We start from the raw sequence: 12,228 nt of genomic DNA, 5'->3' as shown, positions 1-12,228 counted from the left end.
AAAAGATGTTAATGGCTGATCATAATAAATAAAATTTTAACACATTATCTATTTCTATGCTTAATTTAAGGAGAAGAAAGTATACCTCTTTGAATATGCTATGCCTGCTTCAATAAAATCACTGAACCATAATTAGAAAATTACCACAACTTTGATCTCTTCTAGGCATTCAGTACCAAGCACCACTGTCTAAATCATTCAAATCACGGAGTTGTCTATCAAAACTTAGTGACTCCTCAGAGATTAAGAATTCACAACTTAAGAACCCTTGGTAGCCTATGTCAGTACTTGATCTATCTTACCAGAAGGTATTTTTCCCATGTGAATTCATCCTTAAAAACAAATACCGTTCACTTTTTTTGAAGTCCACATCTTGGAAGGTGAAGCACAGGTGAGCAAGAGAATGTAATTTATAAATAGCCTTTTTGTGTTCAAAGAGGGTTTTTAATTTACCTGATATTACTTATCTTTCTATGTCAATTACCAGTTATTACTTATCTATGCAGTTCCTTTATATTATTAGCTGAAAAACAATTTTCCCACCCTTCCACCATGTTAAGTGTTCTCTAGACTTTTTTCTTATTTTCTGTAATGTATAATTTAAATTGGACATAATGTTCAAATTAAAGTCTCTTTAAAAATATCTTTAAGAAAAACAGTCTTTTGTAAGGAACAGCAGAATCACTGTTTTGGGGAAAATATTAAAATATATATACATTGTGAATAATTGTTTTGATGTTCACATTGATTATTTTAAAATCTAAGGCAAAAAGGCATTTATAAAGTTATTCCTTTATTGTAAATACTTTAAAGCACACTGAGAGGTTACTGAATTTCTGAGTGTCAACCAATGGGAAATGAATGTCATGTGACTTATACACTAGTTTACAAGAAAATAAAATTCTAAAAAGTCTCTTAAATAATTAGTAATATCAACTTATAACTTCTCTGTGAACTGCCTTCAAGTGGTGATATACTTCAATTTTGACTTGGCATAGAACCCTAAATTTTTTATTCTAAACCCTCCTGAGTGTTAGTCTGTCTCCAGTGTGTTTAATTTTCTGTGATAGATTTATTGCCAAAGAGCAACAAACCTTTGAACAGTTCGTAAAGGATTAGAAAGCCTGGGCATGCAACATTTATCCACCTATTTATATAAAACTTTTCCTCACACACAAACGTGGTATAGTTAACACAAATAAAATTAAAGAATTAAAACCAAAAACTATTAGAAGAGAAAGTCAAGACTCACAAAGAATTCTACTATCCAAGTCATAACAGAGTGTGTTAAACGGGGCTTCCCTTTTGCATTTAACCTCTTTGACGAACAAAGCAAAAGGAGAAGACTATGGTCAGTTATATAACTATTCCTCAGAAAGTCTCTTTTGTTAACAGAAGTGAATTGTTACAAAAATTCCTTACATATATGTCTATGTGGAAAATAACCTCAAACTAGTCAAAAAGCAAATGGCGTCGCAGACTTCCACAAGACGCCAGCACTCGTTAGCCCTGAAGCACAGCTCAGGGAGTGTGCTTTCCGGCTACCGCAGGTGGTAGAGCCTGGCTTCCACAGGTGGGCAGATGGTCTGGAATCAACAAGAACAAACACACTTAGTATTTGAAATACTTGAACCTAATAACAAATATAATTTTACTGAATGTTCTCTTATTTCTGACAACCTCATTTGTTTCCTTTTTAGTATTTTTGTAACTGGAAAAATAACATTATTTCTCTATCCTTTCAGGCTTATACAAAGAGAACATTATTCATCCCTAATCTCCCCCTTCAGTGGGTACACTGCAAGAAATTGCTGGACACTGGGGTAACTAAAGATATTTCTTATCTGGTATGAGATAAGAGACCAAGAGACAAAACCCTCTTGTCACTTTCAACTTAAACTGGCTTTCAGCAAAAGTCCTTCCACATTAAAGGGCAGATAATGCCAGTATCCCTTACTGTATTTTATGTCCCACAAAGACTAACAAAAACAGAATTATCTTCATTTGTTTATAGAAGTAGGTGACTCAAATCAGAATGCCTCAAACAAAAAACACTTTATAACAAAATTCAGGTCCAGCGCAGACCTCCATTCAGAAGGCGAGCAGCTACCTTTTCAAACCATTGCTTCGGGCTGAGTTGGGTACCACTAGCTAGACTGCTGTACAAGAAAGCCTGCTGTGATAATCTAGAATGAGTCTACTACCTCTCATTTATTCCAACTAATCCTGAAATATTGCTTTGTGCAGTTGGCTGCAGTATAGCCAATGCATTGTGTGGCCATGCAACAAATGCAGATAGTTTAACGCCCAAATGATTTTACACACTGACACACACACACACTCCTACCTTTACTATTGTTATCATTCCCCTCTTACCATCTCAAAGAGGCACAGATAATTTAGCACAATTCCATGTATTCAAAATAGAAAAGCTTGTTATATTCGTTCTTCGCATCCATATAGTAAAATGTGAGGGCAGATTTCAAAAACAATGAGATAGTGTATTCTTGATTATTACGCACACGTTTTGAGTGCTAAATACTAAATTCCCTGCCAACACTTTAATATTTAAAAGTACCTAGGGTTACCCAGAACAGCTAACACTGTATTAAAATAAAAGAATGGAGCTGGAGTTCTGGCACTATCTGACTTCAAGACTTACTACAAAGCTACAGTAATCAATTCACCATGGTATTGGCACAAGAATAGACAAATAGATCAATGGAACAGAACAGAGAAACCATAAAGAGACCCCAATAAATACACTCAACTTATCTCTGACAAAGGAGCAAATGCAACACAATGAAGAACAGACAGTCTTTTCAGCAAATGCTTGGGGACTCTACTCTGGATAGCTACGTGCCAGAAAAAAACAAACATGTAGACACAGACCCTACACCCTTCACAAAAATGAACTCAAAATGTATTCTAGACCTAACAGTAAAATTCAAAATTATGAAACTCCTAGACACTAACGTAAGAGAAAACCTAGACAACCTTGAGTTTGGCAACAACGTCTTAGATTTCTAACTGAAGGCACGATCCATGGAAACAAAGAACAAGCTGGACTACATTACAAATAAAATTTCCGCTCTGCAAAAATCACTACCAAGAATGTAAGGGCAAATCAGAGACTGGGAGAAAGTATTTGCAAAAGACATATATAATAAAGAAGTCTTCACCAAAATACACAAAATACTCTTAAAACTCAACAAAAAAAAACTGATTAAAAAGTGGGTCAAGTAACCTCTCCAAAGAAGACAGACAAATGGTAAATAAGCATCATATATCATCAGGGAAATACAAATTAAAATAATAATTACATATTAACACACACCTGTCAGATAACCAAAATTCAAAACATTGACAACAGCAAACACTTGAGAAGATGAGAGGCAACAGAAAGAATCATTCATTGCTGATGGGAATGCAAATGGTACAAAACCTTTGGAAGATAGTTTGGTAACTTCTTACAAAACAAAGCATACTCTTACTGTAGCACTACTTGGAATTTACCCCAAGGGCATTAAAAACTTGTATCAACCAAAAACCTGCACACAGATGTTTATAGCAGCTTATTCATAATTTCCAAACCTTGGAGGCAACCATGATTTCCCTCAATAGGTAAATGAATAAATAGCCTGTGTTGCATCCAGAAAAGGAAACATTATTAAGGGATAAAAAGAAATGAGCAATCAAGCCATGAAAAGACATGGAGAAAACTTCAATGTATCTTGCTAAGGTAAAGAAACCACTTTGAAAACATTACATACTGTATGATTGCAACTATGTGACATCTGGAAAAGACAAACTATGATGATAGGGAAAAAATCGGGGGTTGGGGGCGAAAAGGATAAATAGGTGGAACACAGAGAAATCGTAGGGCAATGAAAATTCTCTGTATGATGCTATAATAATAGATATATGTCACTACACATTTGTCCGAGCCCATAAAATGCACAGCACCAAGAGTGAATCCGAACTGTGGGCTCTGAGATATGCTAATATGTCCATGCAGAATCACCAGTCATAACAAATACTCCACTCTGGCCATTGATGTTGAAAAAGGGGAAGACTATCTGGGGCCACTGGTTGAAAAGAAATCCCTGTACCTTCCTTCCAATTTTGCTCTAAAATAAATCTAAAAATGCTCTAAAATAAGTTTTTTTAAAAAACAATACCTAAGCTTTACCCCCACGCAGTGCCAGATTCACTGTGAGGCTAAAGCAACCATTGAGAAAATATCCTAAAATTACATTACTGAAATGTAAAAAAATAATGTGCTTCACTTGATTAATAGAGTCTAATTATCTTTTAAAAGACAGTTACATTCCTTATAAATATTATACATATATTTTTATGGCAATGCTTTTGTTACATAATAACATTTAACTAATTTTATTAATAGTATGCTAATGTGTTTGGATATTTACTGTTTGTTTACCAAAGATGTGGTTGAATATTTTACACATGCTATTTCATTTAAATTTCATAATAATCTTTAAGGTAAGCATTTATACTCTTGTTCCCCCCAGAGTATGATGCCCTTTGTTCTGGTGAAAGAACTTTCACTTACAATAACCACTTAAAGTTCACTTACATTTTCTGTTCCTACTTTTGTCTTATAGATGTAGAAAGGATAAAACTTTTCACTTAAAACTGTTGGGTGAATCCTCTTAAAATCTTGCATGTTGAAGTTAATTCAATATTCTTTTCTAATTCAAAAAAATCTCTTAATCGGTTTCTTTCTTAACAACTTCCCAGCTCACTTTGAATAAAAACCAAAGGGCTGATGACGGCCTCCCAGCTTACATAGTCTGTGCCTCATTAGCTTGCAGATCTGTAAAGGTCTTTGTGTGTATACGTGGGTTTCTGCTCACTCTAATCTTTGTCCCATTTTTATTGAATTTATTGGGGTGACACTGGTTAACGAAATTACACAGGTTTCAGGTACACGGTTCTACAACACATCATTTGTGCACTGTGTTATGTGCTCACCACGCCATGTCAAGCCTCCTTCCATCCCTGGTCATCCCGTCCCTTCCTCTGCCTCCTCCATCTCCTCTCCCTGGCGATCACCACGCTGTTGTCCGAGTCCATTTAAGTTCTCTCTTTTTTTTTCTCTTTTGCTCAATCATTCAGATAAACTCCCTCCTCTGGGCCTTTACATTTACTGTTTCCTTTCCCAGAAGTAGTTTTTCCCAGATATTAAAAGGGTTTGCTCAGTCACATCCTGAACATCTTTAATCAAAAATCTACTCAGTTATTTTTATTCTGGCTCTTCCACCAAAGACTAACCCACCCAAATACTTTATTCAAACACCTGGACATTTTTAAAGCTTAACATTTATCATTGATGAACTTAACACATTTCCTTATTTATATTGTTTATTCTCTCTCTCTTTCTCTAGAATCTCCAAGAGTATTGGCACAAGTTATGTGTTTATTAAACATTTTTGAGTAAATTATCTCAATAGCACCCAATATGCTATTTAAGAATGGACAATTAAAATAAAGAACAACAAAATGGTACCAATTTTTACCAACATTTAATATTCTAGATGTTCTACATGTGCTATATTATAAAACAATGACATACAACAATTAGAAAGGAAGAAGATAAAATCTGTTTTTAGGTGGTTATGATCATCTTACCTATAAAACCTATAACTTTTGTACAACCTACAAGAGTAGAATTTAAAAAAACTATTAAAATTAATTAGGGAATTCAATAGGCTGGTCAACTACATATATATGTATACATATACATATATATATGCAATATGCAACATGCCTATATATAATTAATATCTTGCTAGAGTCTAGAATAAAATAAAAAGTTAGAATATCAATATGTCTTATTTAAAACAACATCAAAGATACATAATGTGATAGATAAAAATGAAAATACATGTAGATTTAAAATGAAGAGAACTATGGAAACAGTGAGAAACCAAAAAAGCACTGATAGACTGATGAAAAAATTAAATTCATTAAGATGTCATTATGTTCAAATTAGTTCAGTATTAATTTTTGCCAAAATAAGTTCCAGACAAATTATGCTATGAAAAATTAAAAGTTAAAACCAAAAGAACTAGAGAAGATAGTAAGTTGATTATTTCTCCAAAATTAAAACAAGGGTAGTTATTGTCATCATGAAAATAAAGAAAGGAACTACAAAGGCAATTCTTGAGGCATCAACACTACATTATCAAGCTTTCTATTTAAAAATCACGTTAAGCAAAATAAAGACAAACGGCAAACTAGGAAATCATATTTGTTGACATGTAGGAAAGCTAAAGTTTGAGTATTCTTTACAATTGTGGAAATTGTACTTGGAAAACAATAAGAAAAATAGGTTTTCCTCCCATGCCAAGGAAAACAGACATTCACAGAAAAAAATGAAGACTCCAAGAACATATAACAAACCTTCTGCCCTTGACGGCCACAAAGAAATGTGAATGAAAGGCTCAGTGTCGCTGTCCTTACCTTGCAAAGAGCGCCATGTACTCTCCATGAGAACACACCGCACGACTACCGTGGGGAAGCCATCTGGCAAAGCGTTCAAAACCTTGTATGAGTTTATGGACTGTATCCCAGGGATTCGCTCTGAAACATGTGTTTGAAGAAAGTAATTGTAAGAACATAAAAATATTTTTACTATCTTTATCTAGAATTGTGAGGAGATGGAAACCATCTAAAACTTTATATAAATATATTTTATAGTATAAATCTATATTTTAAGGACTACTCAAGTGGAAAATTCTGATGATATAAAGTGGAATGAAAAAGTAGACCTCAACATGGTACTTATTTATACTTTTAATTTTGCATAATACAAATATATATTCAATATCAGGTATATACTTTTATATACTTGTGTCCTCAAGTAGCATAAATATACTATTTTTTTAAAGATTTTATTTATTTATTTATCTTTAGAGGGGAAGGAGAGGGAGAGAAACATCAATGTATGGTTGCCTTTCGTGCGTCCCCTGCTAGGAGTTGGCCTGCAGGGAACTGGCCTGCAACCCAGGCATGTGCCCTGACTGGGAATCGAACCACGATCCTCTGGTTTGCAGGCCCGTGCTCAATCCACTGAGCTACACCAGCCAGGGCAATATACTATTTTTTGAAGCAGAAGTTTATATGCACATACTATGAGTTGGGTCAGGGGAAAATGGAATTATAGCCGATGGCATCCTCCTTCCATCCTTAGAGATTATGCTGTTAAGTGGAGTCGTCAAGAGGAGCAACTTAGAGTCAAACCACCGGTTCAAATACCAGTCAGCTTCTTATAAGCAATTTGAACTTGAAGAATCCCTGTTTGTCTCCATCTATTGAGTAGGTGATAAAAACAGTAGTCTCACTGAGCTAGAAGGACTAAACTAGTTAATGCCTATAAAGCCCTTAGAAGCATCTTGAGACAGAGTAAACCCCACACGAGTCTTAGTTACTATCATCACTGCCAGCACAGATCTACTGAACTGACAGGACCCTCAGGCCATCATTCATTCCAGTCCCCTATGTCGAGTGTCCATCTTGTGCTTTGAATACATTTATACTAAGAAGTGAGAATGTGTTATGAACATTATGCCATGGTGGTGAGTGGCAGTAAAGTCAGATCAAACTGACAGCTAAAGTTCAAATGCTCTGTGAAACCAAATTTGTCTCAAAGGAAGAATTTTTTAACAGCTGTCTGAATACAATGGAAGTTGGATGGTGGACTACTATTTCCAGATTTCATAATATATGGTTCAATAGGCACGAAGTCGGTGATAAAATCAGGATTGTTGAAAGGTACAGCTCATTTAGAAATGTGTGCATACCAGAAGCAACAGCACAAACTAGCCTTGTGTGTGGTTCATTTGCCTGCTGAGGTTACTGTATGAATCCGACACACAATCTCTGGATTGGGAATGATTGAACCAACGATTCCCCCTTTGGGTGTGTTCCATTTCTTCTTTTGAACATATAATTCCAAAATGAACTATGGGTACTGATTTATTAAAAATTCCAGGTGGAATTTTAAAGCAATGAGGCAAGGTAATTTATTGAGCTATTAATTTATGTTCTGTTCTCACTATATTTTTCCATCCCCACATTTCCATAAGTTATCCAGGTCTTTCTGTTCCTTTTTCTTGGAAGGGGCTTGTGGTTGCAGGCCTCAAAACATTAACTGACTGCAGATTCCTTTTCAGCTTTTGTGTTTTGAAAGCTAGATTTAAGGGATGAGAGTATAATGATACCGGATAAAGAATAATAAGAATATCTTGGACAGGGGTTAGGACAAGCAAAACTAAAAGAAGCAGTGCTGGAAGCGTCACAACCATACATGATAGAAGCTGCTGTATCCTGAGAAGAGTGGGGACCCATTTCCTGTCCCTGGCTGTACCCCATTGTATGGCAGGATTTCAGGGCTGGACTGCATTTGGGGTGGTTGGACCTACCAAGGAGAATTGTGGGCTCAAAAAGATTCCCATGCCCACATTTTGGATAAAAGCAACAGAGACTATTAACCTCTGAGCTTCAACAGGGAGTGTACTGCTACACTGATGGACTGTAGGCTAGGGGGCTGCCTTCAGTTTCCCAGATTTTTGTGCGACACTAAGAAGGCAGGTTTCCCAACAATCACATGGCTGAAATTGTATTTCCCAGGAGCTCTAAGACATATCTAATCATATGCACATACGTGTGTATGGCAGTTCCTGCCTGTCTGAACTTATAGGCAGTGATTTATAACAGATAAAAGTATATCAATATGGTTGCATAGGAGCAGAAATAAATATATGAGTATTAGTAACGCATACAGAAAGTTTCAAACTTTTACCTCCATGATTCCCAAGTTACTGCAAGACTGAATGAGAGCTTATGTTGTGTCTTCAGATCAAACGTCGATAATAAAAATAGATTGCATTCTATTTTCCACTTTAAAAAAATGATAGGTTTCTTTTTAAAGTCGTAAGTTAACATGCCACACTGTGATTTTTTTAGAGGAGCAGAGTTGAAATGAAATAATTCATGGCTTCCTTATTTTATGATCTAGTGAAAGGAGTCATAATACTGAAATTTAGCATCCCTTTATTATCTACTGAGGAAGTTAAGTCCTTTTTTTTCAAAAGACCATATGACAGCATTGTATTAATAAGTAACAAATCACTATAATTTTCTTTGCTATTCAGTGAAGGAATGCTAAACATAATTAATGTACATGTAATGTGCATTTTTATAGGAGTGACTCCATACATTAGCATTAATTGTAAGACTTCCAATTCCTTCAGCTATTAAAATGCTTAGCAATTCCCTTTAAGCTCCAGCTTTCAAAGAACCACTCTAGTTCACTCCCATACTTTACAGGGTGAATCTGGGATATGCTGGAGCTTTCAATCAGTAGGAGATAAAAGGAAATGCAAGTTGTTTTTCCTAGTCTCTGTACTATCCCTGCATCTTATTAGAAAAATGATACATAGTTTTCCTAGTCTGGCCCAAGTTTGACAGAGGGGGAGAAAATTTTAACTCTGAAGATACTGTCTTCATGATTGGAACTGAAAAAGGGTAAGACACTTGGCCTTCGTGAATCAGTTTCTGCACTGAACGCATCTCTGCAGAAAGCATGCTGTTTGAAATCCTGATTTTAGAGTCGTTATTTCTGTCGTTGACTATTGCAGTGCCTAAAATGTACTGTTCTAGTATAGATTGACAACTGTATTATTAAAAAGTATCATTTCCTTAATAAGAGATTTAAGACCAAGTTCAAATACATACGTTCAGTCTACCTAGGGCAGTCTTATCACCTTCATTTTTGGAACAAGCCATATCACAGTTCATGGTTATCCAGATGCTTAAGTCCAGTTGTTTTCTGCAGTTGACAGTGCAAGAGCTATAGTCTCGAGACAGATCCTCGTGTCCAAAGGCACGATCGGCTGTGTCAGTAAAGCAGGAGCACTGTCACAGCAATTACCACGTTTGTGATGTGTCTTACTGACAACATCACAGTCGCTTGATTTACACGAACTGGAGTTAAAATAAATGAGTGGAATATTCCCCAAGGCATATAATCAATTGCATCTGTTGCAATCCTGGTATTTCCTTTGCCCTGTTTATACCATTACTGCCTCTGCTGGAGCAGTATTATCGCTAAGTGTTTCCATGACCGTATCCTGGCACCAGCTCACAGCACCGCTGCTCCACTACAAACACTTCCAGCCCCTCAGGACCACAGCAGTATTAGCATTGCTCCGGTACTGCATTGATTGTGATCAATGTTATGAGGGAAAAGAATATACATTTCTTATTGCATTTCTTTGTGTTCGATGAAATAACAGCAAACCGTTGCGGAGACAAAAACATCTGTTAACAATGGTGAAGTAATATTGCTGTACTGCAAAATAGTGTAAAAATAAATTACTGGGTGTTTCTGAACAACATTCTCTGAAGTTTATAAAAATTGGAAGCATTGGACTTTGATGCAGTGAGATTAGGAAATATCAGACAGGAAAATGTGCTTTGCATTTAAACAACATATGGTGGAATCAGACAATATTTGCGCCAGAAGATGTATTCCTAGAAAATGACTATTTCTATGTCTCCATAGTTTGATCAGTTTACCTTACTGATAGGGTCTACTCATTTATATCCCCTGTACCTAGTTTTGGTACCCAAATGGATGAAATGTGTTTATGCTGAAAGCAAGAGGGGTCAATATCAAAAGGGGTAAAGATCAAAGGAAAGCTATTATTCTGTAAAACTAAATGATGAAAATGAAGCCTGTAAACTTCCTAAGTTCCCTGGATGTTTGTTTTAATTTAAAAATAGTATCACATGGCTTATTATACATTGTAGTAGATACAATGGTTCATAAATAAAGACATAGGTTCACAAAGAAAATATTTTCCCTAATTAAATGAATTGTTATACAAAACTATATAAGGTTTTTCTAGTAAAAATGAAAAAACTGGTAACGAAATGATTTCATTCTGGATAATTTAACAAATATTGTATTAAACTTTATGTGGAAATAAGATTTTGCTTTTCATGTTGAAAAATATATTAAAGCTTACTGATCTACAGATTTCAAAATATATCCAGTAGCTTGTGTTAAATTTAATATGCTTTTACAAATACTTACTTAAGAGGTTGTAGTTATAACATTTTTAAAAATAAAGGAAAAACCTCTACATTATGCGAATGTTAAATTTTTATCCTTAGTTTGGATGCCATGGAAAAAGTGAAATATCTTTTTAAATTTCTGCTAGCTTTGATTTTTGTTATCGTTGTTCAAGGACAGTTGTCTCCATTTTCACCCCACTACAGCCCCCCACCCCACCCCACCCATCCCCGCCTCCCACCCTTAAACCCACCCTCTTTGGCTTTGTCCTGGCTCCTTTGTACATGTTCCTTGATGACCCTTCCCCCTTTCCCTCCTGTTATCCTCTCCCCACTCCTCCCCTCTGGTTCCTGTCAGTTTGTTCTTTATTTCAATGTCTCTGGTTATATTTTGCTTGTTTCTTTGATTGATTAGGTTCTACTTATAGGTGAGATCATATGGTATTTGTCTGCCAGCTTTTAAAATTAAAAATTTTCTAAGTCAATCTGATTGAATTATCTATCTTTATTAACATGTTAAAAAAACATTTTAAACTTTGCTTAAAAGTCACAAAAATATTAATAATTAACATTTAAAATATTACATAATGCAAGTGAATGTTTTTATTTTTAAAACACTTCATAGGTTCTCATTTTTTGTTTTGTCTTCTCATTTTTTAATAAAAAATGTAACCAAATACAAGCAAAATATAAGTAGAAAAATAGACACCATTGTTAGTGGCAAACTAATAATCCATTAAAATAAAGTGAATTCATATATATATATATATATATATATATGAATGGTACATTGGTGATTACCTATATAAAAGGGAAACCTGACTTATTAATGTCATCAGTTGCCCCATCATCACATGGTTTCATCTTTGTGATGTGGCTGAAACTATCCTGTACAGTTTTGTCATTGGTCAGCTTCTCGTTTCACCCAGAGACACAACAGAATCACGTAGGGCAGACATGGGGAAAAGCAGCACTGGAAGACCTAGCAATAAACAGTCCTGGCAATTTATGAACTGATGAGCAAGCTTTCATCAGAGCTGCATGAACCCTCAGAGTAAATGCTGAAGTCCTTACAAGGACCTAAGCATCCTACATGATCTGACCCCATTAGTTTTCTGACCT

The sequence above is a fragment of the Sturnira hondurensis genome, unplaced genomic scaffold, assembly GCF_014824575.4.
Source record: "Sturnira hondurensis isolate 20B ecotype Veracruz unplaced genomic scaffold, ASM1482457v3 Scaffold0016535, whole genome shotgun sequence".
NCBI classification, from domain to species: Eukaryota; Metazoa; Chordata; class Mammalia; order Chiroptera; family Phyllostomidae; genus Sturnira; species Sturnira hondurensis.
The sequence above is the reverse complement of the archived record's forward strand: the minus strand, read 5'-3'. Positions refer to the sequence as shown.